The 15,801-nt window shown below is 32.7% G+C and overlaps 1 protein-coding gene across 2 annotated transcripts in view; it reads left to right on the top strand.

The window, feature by feature from the left end:
• Positions 1–4,859: 4,859 nt before the first annotated feature.
• Positions 4,860–15,801, top strand: part of LOC100866947 (myosin-IIIb) — a 29,482-nt gene continuing 18,540 nt past the window's right edge. Inside the window, exon 1 of one of the 2 annotated variants that reach the window (XM_086908733.1) lies at positions 4,860–4,984. The gene's annotated coding sequence lies outside the window, so the exon portion shown is untranslated. Of the gene's footprint in view, positions 5,070–15,801 lie in introns of both variants that reach the window. The other variant, XM_003697764.4, reaches the window with a different exon arrangement.

Raw genomic sequence — 15,801 nt, 5'->3', positions numbered from 1 at the left:
TAATTAAAACGACGTACGTAATTTTTACGATGCATTTAACACAAATTTTATTAAACCATCTCTCTCATTTTTCTCTGTTATATTATATTTTATATAATATTAATTCCTGTACTATAAAGGAAAAATTGAATTGATTAAAAGTTTAATCATCTTTTTTCAAAAATTATAATATGTATATAATAAAATATCAATGAAAAATTTTAATTAATCTCAAAAATTGATAATAAAGATCTCTGCAAAATACGATGGAGAGTTTTATAGAACACGTTGCTCCATCTATTCGGATGTAAATGTATTAAACCGAAGGAATTCAAGGAAATCGATGAGAAACACCCTTGATATTTGTGCAAGTGAAACAAAGTGAATTGAATTTAAATTGACAAAAAAATAAATTTATACGTATTATTTAATGTGTACTTTTAGATATATCTAATAAAATTAAATCTACAAATTTTTACGAATTTTTTTCCAAAATAATTATCCATCCAACTAAAACATTAATAAATTTTTTTCTACGACCCCTTTGCTATATATTTAAATTTAGTTACAATTCCTTTCGTTCTTGTAGCACTGTTGCCTCGTTCCATTCTCGATCGATAATGTCACACGCGACACGTGACGACGGTAACAAAATCTATACTCGATTTCATAAAAATGGAACATCTATTGTACACCCGATCTATGCTTTTACGTTTAAAAATTTGTTTTACCCTGAGAATATAGATATCAATCTCCATTGAATATTTTATCACTTCTCTAATAATTATGTATTCGTAAACGATCATCGTTAACTATTTCTTCTCAGCGAAGAAAAATTATTTAAAAGAAAAAAGAGAGACGGATCTTAAAATTGTCAAACACGTTTTTGATCTAAAGAAAAATCTTTCTTCTTTCTTACTGCTTATTATTACACAAACACCGGATAAATATAATTAACACTACGTTAATTTACCAACTGATCGTGAGAAATATAAAATATCATTGAACTGCGCACAAAAATGAAAAAAACCTATGATATACACTATATTTTCAAGCAATTATACGATTAACAAAGAAACTATTGATTTCTGAAAGTAAGGAACGCGGTTATACAAGATTTTTTTTTTACAAATATGCAGATGACGTTTCACCATCATCTTGAGTACCGCTCTCTCAGAAAACAAGCACTTTGAACCACTCGATCTAAATCCATCGTGTGCTTACACGAATCATTAAGCGTAATTCAAAAGATTCAAAAACAAAGTACAAAGCATAGAGGAAATATCATCATTTGCACCGTCCAACAAGTTTGTGCAACGCTGATCGCGATCTAATTTGTTATAAACGTTTTCTCAAAAAACGGAAGTGTAAGTAAACATTAATTTCTCCTCGGTGAAATTCATGTAATTGATGGTTACTTTATTATGTGTCCTCCTGATTACATGCAATAACCGCAGAAACTTTCGCACTTTGTATATTATATAGAATTATATTCCCATTTCCATGAACAGTAATTAAATTTCTTCGAATCTTTTACAAACATTATTCCATTCCTTCCTTTGACCACAATCGCTTTGCATATATGTAAATGATCGAATCGTGTGATTTAGACACACAAAGGAATAAAGTTAAAGGAGATGTAATTAAAATTTGATATTATTTGTTACCATCTAATTTAATTAACATTGAAAATTAAAATTTAGAAAATTTCTTTTCCTCTTTGTATTAACGTATAAACACGAAAACAGTTTCGAATAATTTAAAAAATAAAAAAATAATTTTGTGAAAGCTGCACAACATGCACAAACAAACGTTTGCTTGTTCAGAATTTTTGCTGTATCAAGTCAAACGTTGAAACGTTAGAACGAACAATAAAATGAAAATTTCGTGATGCAAGCAGCTCATTCGATTGATCAAACGATTCAATAAAGATCGTCAATAATTTAAGAATATTTAAAAGATTAAGAAAAATCTAAGGATGTCGAGATAATTTACGTACGCGCCTTATTATTAAAGACTAATTTGTTGCATGAAGAGAAAACTAAATAATATTCCCGTGAAACTATCAAATTTGTGATTAAAAAAAAAAAAAAAAATCAAGTTGCAGCAATAGAAACTTGCAGCATAGCGAAGACTTCGCCAATTATCTTTTTATAAACACGATCATATTTTCTCGTTCTCTTCAAAAAAAAAAAAAAAAAGAAATATCGATAAAAACATTTATCGTAGCCCATTAAGCTTTCACGTATTCCCGCATACTTGTCTATAAATTACAAACTTATTTAACAATACGCTCGTAGGATGGGCAAATAACATTAAATTAATCGTAAGAAATATTTTAATATTTCTATATATGTATATGAATCTACTTTAAATCTACTTTAAAATAATTCACGTATCAAACGCCCATCTGTGAAATCTTCGAATTCCCCAATACAGTTTCTGCTCAACAGTAACAATTTCGAGATGGATAAACGAGAATGGGTTCCACTAGGATACAATAAATTCCAAAAGATTGAAATTTGCAAATGAGGCTTGTAAACAGGGTCGTAAATAAATTTGCAAAAAGAATTCGATCGATAATCGATCGATAATGGAGCATTCCTCGAAGGAAATTGTTGTTCCTTTCTGGAGAAACGGAGGAGAAAGAAAAATCCGATGACGGAATGACGGAACATCGGTTAAAAATGTTGTCGAAAGAGGAACGAAAGAGGAACGCGATGAATGCATCGAATCATCGCGTTTCTTTTTCTTCTCTTCTCTTTTCTTTTTTTTCTTTTTCCTTTTGCACCACTTTTCTCTCGTTTGCAAAGGTTGACGCGCCGCTCGGTATGCGGAATTAGATAAGAAAATTGTCCACGATGGTAACAGCGTAACAGTCGTAGCCTAATAACTGCTGCTATCGAGTAAATTCTCACGTGAGTTGTGCGTTTATCGAGTTTCGCCGATAAATCAATCCTTGGTAGAAAGTTTAATCACTTTATGCCGATAAACAAGATGCACGAACGCATCGGCAAACCGTTTAATAATGGCCCTCGTGTGACGAGTGGATAAATCAAATTTTCAAATGGACAAATCGAAATATTAGACAAGTTGCGCCGATTGTGTAACAGCATTTGTACAAATTTGAATCGAAGGAACGATATTCTTTTTTTTTTTTTTTTTCTTTTTATCGTCCTTCGACACTTTAATACGAAGAGAAAACTTTTCCAACGTTGGGAAAGATTTCTAGAAGCTGTATTAGAATTTTTATTATCTAAAAGTAATCACAGACGGGGGGGGCATCGTGGTGAATCAGAAAATCTCGAAGGTATCGAGGACTCGTCATCGATACGAGTCACGGTTTGGAAGACCCGACAAGCTCGAAACGAGCATAAAAATTGATAAACGTGAAAATTCGTGTAGGCAGATAATAAATTATATAAGAAATATCGCAAAAATACTATTCTATAAAGAGGGGGGGGGGGGGGGAGAGGGAATTGGAAAAAATTGTTTAAGAACGAACAAATATCACCAATCGATCGATCAAATTAATATTTAATGTTAATGTTTTTATTTCTATCGACGCTTTACCCCTACTTATGACGAATTAATATCAACACAGTTATAGAAAATACGACGAAGTGGCAAGTGGAAAATGCAACTGTAACAGGTTAACGGTAGATAAAACAGTGGATCGCGTAATCCTCCGTTTCATTATGCAAATTGAATCGCCGCTATGAGATATCGCGGGGGAACGAGACCTGTGACAGGTGCGTATTAAACGCTTTAACGTTATAGAGAGAATCCGTTTAAACCCGACGAGTTCTGCTGTCCAAGAAATAAAATAAGATTCGATCAAACGCGCGACCAGGATGTGCACTCGAAACAGTTTGTCTCATTCAGATTCGATGCAGGACGCGTAAAGTGGTTCGACAACTTTTTCGTATGGTGTCGAACCAGGTTACAACAACCGAAAGAAATAACACGAAATTGCAAAAAAGAAAAGAAAAAAAAAAAACATCGAACGTATTGGAATCTCTTTCGACAAACGTATTCGATATAGGGACTCGAAATATTCAAATCCAAACTCAAGTTATCGTGAATTAAAGTGAAAAAAGATATATGAAAATATTAAAAAGCTTTGCTGCAAAGTTAAAAAGTTGCAACGAATCTCGACGATTCGAAAAAGGGATTACGCCAGCATCGAAATTCCCGCGAAGTAATTTAATCAAATTCAAAAGTATCGATTGTTGAATCAAAAAATCGGAAATTAATTTTCCCCGACGAAAATTGAAATGAGCATTGGAGAGGATAATCAGCAATAAATTAATAGCTCACGTCGGAGCGAAAAAAAGAGAACTTCGGTCAATAGACTTCTCGACGTCGAAGTAAAACGGTGCCTCTTCACTGGAAAAGTCCTCATCGTACTGCGAAAATATACACCGCTACATTCTACCTTTATTTACCTTTCCAATTCCACGACTACCGCTTCAAAACAAAGTAAAGAAGAGAGAGAGAGAGAGAGAGAGAGAGAGAGAGAGAGAGAGAGAGAAACTAATTCTCCAAATTTATAAACTAAAAATTGAAAAATCATATACATCCTTCCTAATAATAATTCGATCGAGCAAAAATCATATCCGAAACCGAAACGAGGCCACAATTGAGAATAAACAATTACAACAATTTTTTCCAAAACAGAAGCCTCCTGTCGAACGTGTCGATCGTAAGATCGGATAAAGCATCGGCGGCGAACGCAAGCGGAAGAAGTATAACGGAGCACCGCGAAGAGGAAAGGAATAAAATGGCGGAAGGAGGAGGGGGGACAGTAGCGTGATTCCCGTGTAGCATCGGTCGAAGACAGCGCTCGCGTGCCCTGCTCGCCGATCCTTTCTGAATCGTCTCGAGCGTACAGTACCGGTTAGACAGCCACGGTGTGGCCAAGTGTCGTCGACTCACCTCCCAAACTTCGTTCCTTCTCCTCTTTCGACGCCTCGTCTCGAATTCCGTAATCGGCCATGCTCACGTGAGTCTTCTTCTTTCTCCTCCTCCTCCGCTTCTTCTTCTGCTACGAGCCGAAAGGGAGCCTCGTGTTTCGATCCATGGTCCGGGTAAGCGACAACCTGAAACATTGTCAAATCGATTATACACGTTTTAAGCTGTGAACAGTTTGTGTATATCCCTTGTATACGAAAGGAGTCGTTAGTTCGATTCGATAAATAAATTGGAGAGTGTTGGAAAATTTTTATTTCAAAGGTGAATTTTAAGAAAAGTAACGGAATGGAAAAAATATTCTATGATCCGGTACTATCTTTCGATTAATATTCGCTGTTTGGAATTGATCGAATTTTTGGAATTTATTTTTCTCCGCAATGGCAACCATCATCGAATAGAAAAGAATTATTCGTGAATTCATAATTCTTTTAGCAAGAATTTTTATCTTTCTCCAAGAGACGGAAGCTTCGAATTTAATTATTTTCATATTATCGACTCCTCCTCTCTCGATGCATTCTCCAAGATATACCCAAAACGTTCTACGTGTACAACTAAGTAAACAATCGAGATCTGGTGTTGCAGAGTGCACGTGATCTGGTTAAAATAATCGCGAGTTCTGTCGCGTTACATATACAGCATTCCCACTGTTGCATTATGCACAAGGCTCGATCTATCGCATACGAACGCATTATAGACGCACACATACGCGCGCACATACATACATATATATATATATAATATACACACGATTTGTGATGTTTGCATTTCAACCGGCTACATGACAATTAAGTCACTTGGCGATGCGGTTGTATCACGGAACGTGTTTCGGTATTCATTCATCTGGTTTATTTGTAATTCTAACGCTTTCATTAAATGTAATAATCGTCTAAATATTGTAGCATGACGAATGCTCCGAGGAAAAACGCCTTTTTGCACGCCACAATATCCCGCGTTTATTCGAAAACACACGTCAATTAAAAGCGAGCTACAAACTGAAACGTTTGCTCGTGTCATCAACCGTGAAGAATATTTCGTAATTTTTAGTAATTTTGTATTTATTTATTTATTTCATGCGTGCTTTTCTTTTTTTTTTTTTTTATCTCATTATCTCGCAACACCTCGTTACGATATTATTTAGCATTCGTTAACGATTTATATAATATGGATCGAAGAAAGTGTATTTAGAATGTTCTATATTTTTATTTTAATTCGTTAGCTCGATCTTGAGCTACGATAATCATCTTCTTCTGGGAAAATATTTAATATATTTTATAATTTATACGATTAGAGAAAAGATAAGGTGATTTTTCTTTTTTTTTTTTTTGTTTTAAGATTGGACAACAACATTTTGATAATATTTTTTTATCAAATAGAGATATTTGAAAAATATCTAATTTTGATAAGTATTCGGGAAAAATTTTAAAAGTTAAGATAAGCGATTCGAAATCGATAAGACCATCGTTTCGTTGGGATTATTTGTAAGTAAAATCGATAAAACGAATCACGATTCGTAAGTGAAGCTAATTAAACGGATAAAGATATTATTTTATCGAGTAATAATAAATATCCGAAAATAAATAAATGAAATATATACAATTTTATTTGTCGTTCCTATAAACAAAAAAACATAGTTCGATCAAAATATTTGGAATGTAAAGTAATTTACTTTGCAAGCTACACAATAGATGGATAGACCAACTATCCATTACCATTATTAAATCAGCCATATCATTGATCAATGATCGTTGAAATAACATCGGTCGATCAAAGTGGATCATTTTTAAACTACACCATTGCATCACGTTCCACACACGCTCCAATCGTCGAAATTAAAAAGATATGAATCGGAATGTTCTACGCTCAATTTAGATCACGATATAAAATCGCGCAAAAAAAAAAAAAATAAATAAATAGATAGAAATCAAAGCGAACCGACGAATTTTTTTGAATTGTATCGCTTGAAAAATAATCCGTTTTATTCAAATAATTATATTGAAGTGAGTTAATTGTATTTAAAAATTGAAAGATTTATTTATCGCTTTAACCATAAATAAATTATTTATTACGGTTATTTATCGTTTAATTAACTTTGATGAAAATAATACGAAACTTGATTTCCTAATACACACATGTTTACCTCGTTAATGTTCATTGGCAACGTTGTTACCAAGCTTAAATGTATCAATATCGATTCGATATTTATCCCGAATTTTTATTCGAGAAATTTACAAAATAAACAAAATTTATTTCCTCGAATAAATTCTTCAATTTTAATTACTCACAACGTAACACCGACTGAAATAAATTATCGATGTATAGAATAATTATAATTTTTATCAATGTCAATTTCAAACAATTATTCTTGAATCATCGTTCGAGATAAGAATCCGGCCTCAATCTGGATCGAACAACGAATCGTTCCAAAAATCTTCTAAATATTTATATATTTCCTCGAATAAATTGTTCATCGATCGAAACAAATTACTCAATCTTTGGAAATAATTATAACTTTTATCAATATTACTTTTACTCTTGAATCATCTGGATCAACGAACAACGCATCATTGAATCGTTTCAAAAATCACGAATAAATTCATCAATTTTAATCGATCGAAACAAATTACTCAATCCCTGGAATATAATTGTAATTATAATTTTTATTAACACAACAACGCATCATCATCTTCTAAATATTTGAAACGATTCGAGCACATCGTGGTTATTACTCGTCTCTCTTTCTCTCTAAAGCAAACATTAAACACGTTGCAAGGAAACAGTACCTTGAACCGGCGATCTTAAACGAAAGGTCAAGTACGATCTTTGGCCAGAGTCGAGGAGGGAGGAGGAGGAGGAGGGACGAATATATCGCGGAATATCATAGAGAAAGGTGGAAAGACCGGGCAAGGCTCGCTGTCCACAAGGAGTGTTCCTGCATTCGATATCTAAACGCGTTACAAAAATGGGAATAACCGATGGAACCAGTTAATAAATCGGGCGCCCAGCTTTGCGTGAATCACGGAATAAATGTGCTTTCCAAACACACCACACCCTGGACGCGAAAGACTCGTTCATTTCAGAAATGCATCCGTTGTTTCGCATGCATTAGGGTCGTAGCCTAGAATTTCGTCCGTTGAGTTGAGTAAACGGAAGGAAAAATAGTATATATTTTTCTCATTTCTAATTTTCTAATTCATTGGAATCTTAAGAATTTCGTTTTTTTTGCAGAGTAAACAGAGAGAAAAAAGAATATGTGGAAAAGAAGAATAAGAAATATATGATTATGACTCGAGATGGAAACGAAATTCGTTTGCGTGTAAAAAGGAAAAAAGCAATCGAAAGAAGTCGAAGGAAAATAGTTGTGGCATCGTTGAAAAAATGATAATATCATTGAATTTATTTCGATGACGATAATTACTTTGCTATCGAAATAAAAATTTGGAATTTTTGAATTTTCACTCACTGGCCGAGAAAGTCGATCATTGTAAGAAATATATAATTATTTAACGGTGATTAAAATTTCGTAATCTCGATTTTCGAAAGAAAAAAAGGAAAAAGAAAAAATGTTTGAAAAATTGAAAGAAAGCGAAAGCAGAAATTACATTAAAATAATATACCGTTCGAGATTTTTCTTTTGAATTTTTTTTGAATATTTAATAATTCGTTAATAATCATATTAACAATCTGCGTGTGATAAAATAATTTAATCACAATCAGAATATTGTATAATAATTAATAACTTGTTATAATATTCTTCATTATACACGAGTCCATTATGGCACTTCACTTTTTTTCAAGATTAACATGACGCGTATAAAGATACCGTTAACCACTCGCACGTGCACCATTACAGGAATAAAATAATCGCGTTTAAGCAATGGTCAGCTAATAAATTAATAAATGACAAACGTGAGATGCGGATGCAAATAAATAATCACGATCGACGCTTGCAATCGCTTCCAGAAGATTAAAAAAAATTAAATAGAAATATAATATACGATTACGAATATTTTAATTTAAAAAAAAAAAATAATCAAAACAAAAAAAAAAGGAACGAATGAATTTAATTAAAACGAAATTTAATTAAGTTTAATATTTGCAACGTCATTAGGCATTAAGCATTGGTGAAAATTTCGCGTTTGAATGGACGGTTATTTACCGAGTAAACAATACAATATACAGAGATGAATGATCGTTTACGATGGAACGATGACCGTTACATCTCTTTTGTAAGAATGTGATTATTCATCGTTGATTACGTGAAAATTATTGAGGAAAGCGTACGCGCAAATCATGATTAGAAACGGGAGAATTTATTACGTAAGAGAAAGTATGGAATTGGTTCGACACACGTCGAATTATTTTTTTTTTTTTTTTTTTTTTTGACAAGATATTTCCTTTTTTATATCTATACTATACTACTCGCCTTTCTCCTCGAATACTTTCGCTGAAAAATTGATTTCGATCGAAATTTGCACGATATCTTTATTGGATCTCTTTCAATCCATAATTAAATTTTATTACTCGATTTTCATAATCTTAGGCCCGGTGATTGGCTAAATTTTACAATTATTATCGTGCAAATGTTTCGAAGAAATGTTCGATTAACATCGTTGTAAAAAAATTATTTTTACTTCAATTAATTTCAATAATCTATCGATGTTCGTGTACTTTCGAAAATTACAATAATTGACGAGATCGATAAACGATCGATTGAAAAGAAAAATGCATGTCTCGTACGTTATTCTTATGGAAATATCCGCGTCGCAACTCTTGCAAAAAAAAGAAAAAAAGATTTCGCAATTTTTCGCGACATTCCCTAAGCTAAAAAAAAAAAAAAAAGAAAAAATGATAAATCTAGTAGGTGCAACACACCGCGACGTTGCATCCTATTACGTTAATTTTTTTTTTTTTTTTTTTTTTACTTTGTTGCATTCAGGAAACGCGTTTCCACTTCCTCCACGATCGACACCTAAATCAGATTTTCGCGTGATTTAGAAAAATAGCATGTCGCGTGTACGTGTTGCGTTAATAAGATGATCGAATGCAAATGGGACGAGAATCATCATCGTTCACGGATTATAAATCTATCAGGGTGTGCATCTTCTTCTCTAATTCTTTCTAGCAGCTGCGTTAAATTAAAACGAAATATACGTACCAGTGTTTCGTAACAGAAAAGTCACTTTCGCAGCAGAATTTCTTTCACTGCCAGGTTTCCTTCTAATTGTCGTTAATTACACGCTCGTTTCGAGAAGTAACTGACAAGGAAGAAAGCACATTTTCTTGGAATTCAAGTTTAATCTCCCCTCGTCCAATTTTTACATCGTTGATTTAATTATTATTATTATTATCATCATCATCATCATCATCATTATCATCATCATTATTATTATTATTATTATTATTATTATTATTATTATTATTATTATTATTTACATCACGTTAAAATAAGTTATTTTTCTTAGAGTTAAAATTGATCCAATGATCAACTCTAGTCGAGTAATTCCATTTTTTTGAAATATGAACTATCATCAAAAAACTTGATCAAAAGTTAGGTTAGAATTATGTGACATAACCTCGAGAGATTGTTTCGCGATAAATCTATCGAAATTACTATTTGCGTTCGAAACAAAATTCTAAATTTTTGATCGATAATATAACGTTCAACTCGATCCAGAAATTTCTATCGTTTTTTTATTCGAGACAAATAGATAAAGGATGAAAGAAATATGGTACGCAGATTTATTTTAATGTTATAAATTGTTGGCGTGGGTGGAAAATCTCTTCAACTTTTTCTAAACTAATTACAAAAGAAAGTGAATCGTTCTATACGATTTATTGGCTGGTTTCGATTCACAAGATCGTGACGAATGTCTGAATAACGATCTAATAACTTTCACCAATTCTGGCGATCGCTTCTTATCGCTCTCTTTTTTTTTCTTTTTTTCTTTTCCTTTCTTACTATTTTACGTTGCCTGGTACAGAATGATACCAATTTCTCTAACTATTCTATCTCTTCTATAAACGGAAATCGGTTAAATAAAAAGTATGCAGTGTATAAATCATCAATATATTAGAAATCCTAAATTGAATATTTTATCATATTTAAAAAATTATTATGCAATTTTAGAAAAGTAATCGTAGGATCTTTGAATAAAATCGATACATATATATATAAATATATATTTTATAACCAATAAAGTAAAACCGATTTCTTCGAGTAAAAGCATACAACTTTTACTCGTCGTTGGGTGTATCGAAGTGTAAAATTTCTAATAAGAATCCAAGCGATACTTCACGGTTGACAAAGAACAATAATGAACAATATATATCCTAGCATTTTGTTTATAACCTTACTTAAAATCTATAAATCAAAAGATCAATTAATTTAGAATAATTCGATTGAAAACCGAAACCGTGAAGGATATTTTTAATCTTCGCATCATGGAAAATAATGGTAGAAAAGCGAACGATATCCTTGAAAAATTTCTTTCACAGGAAAGAAAAAAAAAAAAAAAAAAGAAAATTTAAAACAAAAGTGAAATTCAAACGCGATGCTCGTTCAAACATTTCTGCTCTCGCGATTTACACGAACGCACGATCGTATAATCCTGCCAATGAAAAAAGGAATGCACATTGCGTTCGGAATTTATTATTCGTATGGAAAAATCCATTGTCTCTTTTAACAATGAAATTTGAAATTTGAAATTCATGCGTTTTTTTCTTTTTTCAAGGGGACAAAGGATTGCCTGTATTCAAGATTATTATCATAACAAATTAATATTTGAATGGATCCACGTTTAATAAGAAGGATAATTATCATTTTTGTTCGCGATATTAATATTTGACGGGTTTGAAAATTAAAAAAAAAAAAAAAAGAAGAAGAAGAAGAAGAAGAAGAAACGAAACAGAGAGAAATAAGACGCGAGGAAAAACTCTTTTCCGTTTTATTATTATTCTCACGCTAAATAATCGGATGGATCAATGATCTATGAAACGTCGTTTCGTCGTTCGGCTCTGAATCTTCCCGTGGTTCGTCCACGCGATTCGACTTTCTTTCCGCACTTAATTATACCTTGTAAACTACTTTCCTTGGTCGTTAGTGCAATTGTCGTTGTCCACATCTCGTAATTACATTTCATTTCGTACCTGTTAAAATTATTCTATTTTTAATATTTTTATTCCACCATACCGGGAACTTTATACAATTCATTCAGCGACTTGGTATTATTTAAACTCGCATTTTTAAAAATCTTTCTCATTTTACGTCTCATTTCTTTCTTCTTCCAATCATATTCCTTCTTCATATTTTTCCATCTTGAGAGAAACAAATAATCTCGTATAATTTACTATTACGTAATATTATAAATTATTAAAGTTATTAAAATTATTATATAATATATAATTTTGTTCCTCGAGTTGTAATAATTCTTCTTATTTATTTATTTATTTATATTTTTCAATATCAAGGGAAAACCACACTCGTTTAAAATTCGTTATTCAGTATTTTCTTGCATCGAGCAAGTAACAAACAACCTGTTCATTCAAACCTTGGCCATTGAAATCGCTATTTAAGTAACCAGCTTTCAGCTATATTCACGTGACCTCCTGTAAGCAAAGTACAAGGAGCACGTCAGTGGCTCTTTTGCCATTTCATTGTTACTTCCCAACGATCTCGATATCACGGCAACGAAGTAATATCTGGATTGCAACCATCATGATCACCGCGTGCCTCGAGAAAGAACTCGGTCTTTTGCGTATGCGTTCCTTTTTTTTTTTTCTTTTTTATCGAATAGAAGAAATAGCGACGTGGAAGATCGAATATTTTCCACGCAACAGGTTCGCGAAAAACTCTTGTGGGATAGGTACGACACATGCGAGTGGATTATCTTAACATTTGGAAACACACCTGTTGCATTTTTCTTTTTCCTCCTCTCGTCGCTCTGTTCTCCCCCATCGTTCGCGCCGTAGGGAATATTTGTACGAGATTGTGCCTACTCTCTAGAGCCTACGATTTTTTTAATTCGTAGAAATCGATGTGCGTTTAAGTAAGAATTCGTTCATTAATTGATGTAAGTAAAAATGAAAATATTTAAGTAATAATATCTATATGAGATTGTAAAGAAATCTATATTTAAAAAAGAAAAAGAAGAGGAATTAATATTTTCAAATAAGAATATTGAATAGAAGGAGAGAAATATTTATTTCCTAGTATTTTCTTGTTTCAATTTTCTGGATGGATGTAAATAATGTTATAAATGATTTCGAAGTATAGAAAAAAGAAAAAAAAAAATTGTCACGAATAAATATTGTCGAAAATTATTATGAAATCGATTAATCTTAAAAAAATAAAGATTCAATTAATGCTCCAAATATCTTCAGTTGTAATTGTCGAAATATTTTATTTACAAATCTAAAACAGCCACGCTTACTTCTCTGATTGTATTCGTTAGGAATAACCAATCAAACCAACTTTCTTTCCAAAGGATTTTCTCTGCAATCGATCCACAATAGATATTTTTGTCTTATTCAAAGAAGAAGAGGAAGAAAGGAATTGATTATCAGGAGTTAATCAAGAGATTGAAGTTAATTAGATAGCAAAGTTTGTGGTGGTATATGGTAGTTGGATCAAAATGAAATATAATGAAAAGGAGTTGAATCGAACGAGGAAGCGTTAAAGAGAGTCTGTCGAGGGATGTATTGTCTTTCTTATCTGTGTATCCCCTGATCTATTCCCTGACATTGTTCGGAACCTACACACCTAAATAAACGTGGGCCGTTTCTCATTTCCATACAAAGCTGTCCCGAATGCATTCATCGGGTTATTAAAAAAGCAAGTACTAATTATAAACTCGTTCCTGCAGGAAGTGCATTGCGCAATTTATTTCACACTTCGTGATAACCTATCTGAAAAACTCAATGGTCAAATTTTGGAAAGTTATACAGTTTACGTCAGTTTGGTCGGATCTTGTTTGTCATCAAATTATAGTCAAATATTTCAAATTGTGAAAACTGTCGAATCAACATCCACGAAATTCTATTATTAAATTTGATGGAAAACTAGACAGTTCACGTCAGTTTGGTCGAATTTTGATTGTCATCAAATTACAGTCAAATATTTCAAATTGTGAAAAATGTCAAATCAACATCCACGAAATTTTATTATTAAATTTGATGGAAAACTAGACAGTTTATGTTAATTTGGTCGAATCTTAATAACTCTCATCAAACTATAATCAAATTTTTGAAATTTGAAAATTGTCAAATCAACATCCACGAAATTCTATAGTTAAACTTGATGGAAAACTATGCCCAAATTGCATAGATTCCTATTCAATTGTTGAGAAAATTAAAGAAAATCTCGCCAAGCCTTTCGAATTAGATGGATTCTCGATCTCTCGTGAAGATATACGATTTTCCATTTTCAAAAATAATCCAAAATCGTATCTTCGAGTTCTTAAGCCGTAGAAAAAAGAATTTTTTTTTCAACTTTACAACTATTCTCGAGCGAATTGAATTTTAATTGAATTTTCCCAGCACGTCAGTTCGCGCGTAATAGAGCGATGCTTCGTGGTTCGTTTGGAAATTTCGATCGTTAAAAGAAATTGTGCACGTCTCTCTGCCTTCCGTTCACCTCCTTAAAGGAGTCTCTCTACGGCCGAGCAATGGCTCGTTGAATCGCCAATTGCCAAGTATTCTGGACGGTCTGATTATCGCTATATGGCAAAACGCCACTGAAAAACGTATAATTCCCCGTTAACGTCGTTTCTCCTGAAACTTTTTTCGCGTGCGCGATGCTTTTTCTATTTTTTTTTTTTCCTTCTCCCTTCTTCCCCCCCTCTCCCCTCCTCGATCGACAGAAGAATGGTTGTCCGAGAAGAAGAATCGTATCTATAAACTTTATCGAGGTTTCGTTCGAAAAACTTTTCCACACTTGCCCTGGTTGCATACTATAGATACAAAAGAGGAAAGGAGTAGGGAGAGAGAGAGAGAGAGAGAGAGATTATTTCACGCGTAAAAATCGAAAGAGGCGTGAATCTTTGAGGCTTCGCTTTGCTGCAAGAAATTTTGATTGGCAATTGAAATTTTAATATCGATCACGATGATAATTTAAAATTTGTTAAATCGTCTGTCTCGCAAGACATGGTTGTTAAATCGATGTTAAACTTTACGCTCGAGTGAAATTCGAACAATATACACAGGTAGTGTAGTGGATAAAATTAATTAGAAATATGTAGGCTATCTGAGATACAGGGTTGCATTTTACTCGATAGAATCGAACGACATTCGGTATTAAGTGTAATTCAATGAAGTGTATCGTGTATCGATGTCACGTCCCTTCTCCAATAACCGTTTTAAAACCGGTGTATCGTGAATCTGATAACGTGCCAGGGATCGGTTATCAGTGGATATAGAATGTACTAAGCCGTGTCTTGGCATATCTCTATCGATTTTTTTTTTTTTTTTTTTTTTAAAAATCGAGGAAATCGAGTGGTAACCGTTACATTGCTCGAATTTTGTAACAGTCAACTAATACCTCCGTCCACGCTTTTTCTTTTGTTTGTTTTCTTAAATTTCTAATGCGTATACAGTAATCTCCAATCGCGAAAATATGTTACCCAATGGTAACATTTTTTTTCAAGGAAGGAAACGATGCTTCTTCTCCCGTGAGAATTCTTACATTTTTACATCACAAACGACATTGTTGCGCGAATTCGTTAAGCACGATTTCCGAGCGAAAGATTACCGCGAGAACCAGAGAAGCTTCCTGCTAATCATTAACCGTAATAACGTATTTTCTCGCTTTCGACGTTAATTATCGACGTTAATCATTATAAATTAATTATTTTC

Source organism: Apis florea, unplaced genomic scaffold (assembly GCF_048593485.1).
Source record: "Apis florea isolate Af1SG1 unplaced genomic scaffold, ASM4859348v1 contig_3081_pilon, whole genome shotgun sequence".
NCBI classification, from domain to species: domain Eukaryota; kingdom Metazoa; phylum Arthropoda; class Insecta; order Hymenoptera; family Apidae; genus Apis; species Apis florea.
This window is presented reverse-complemented; position numbering and strand designations above follow the sequence as displayed.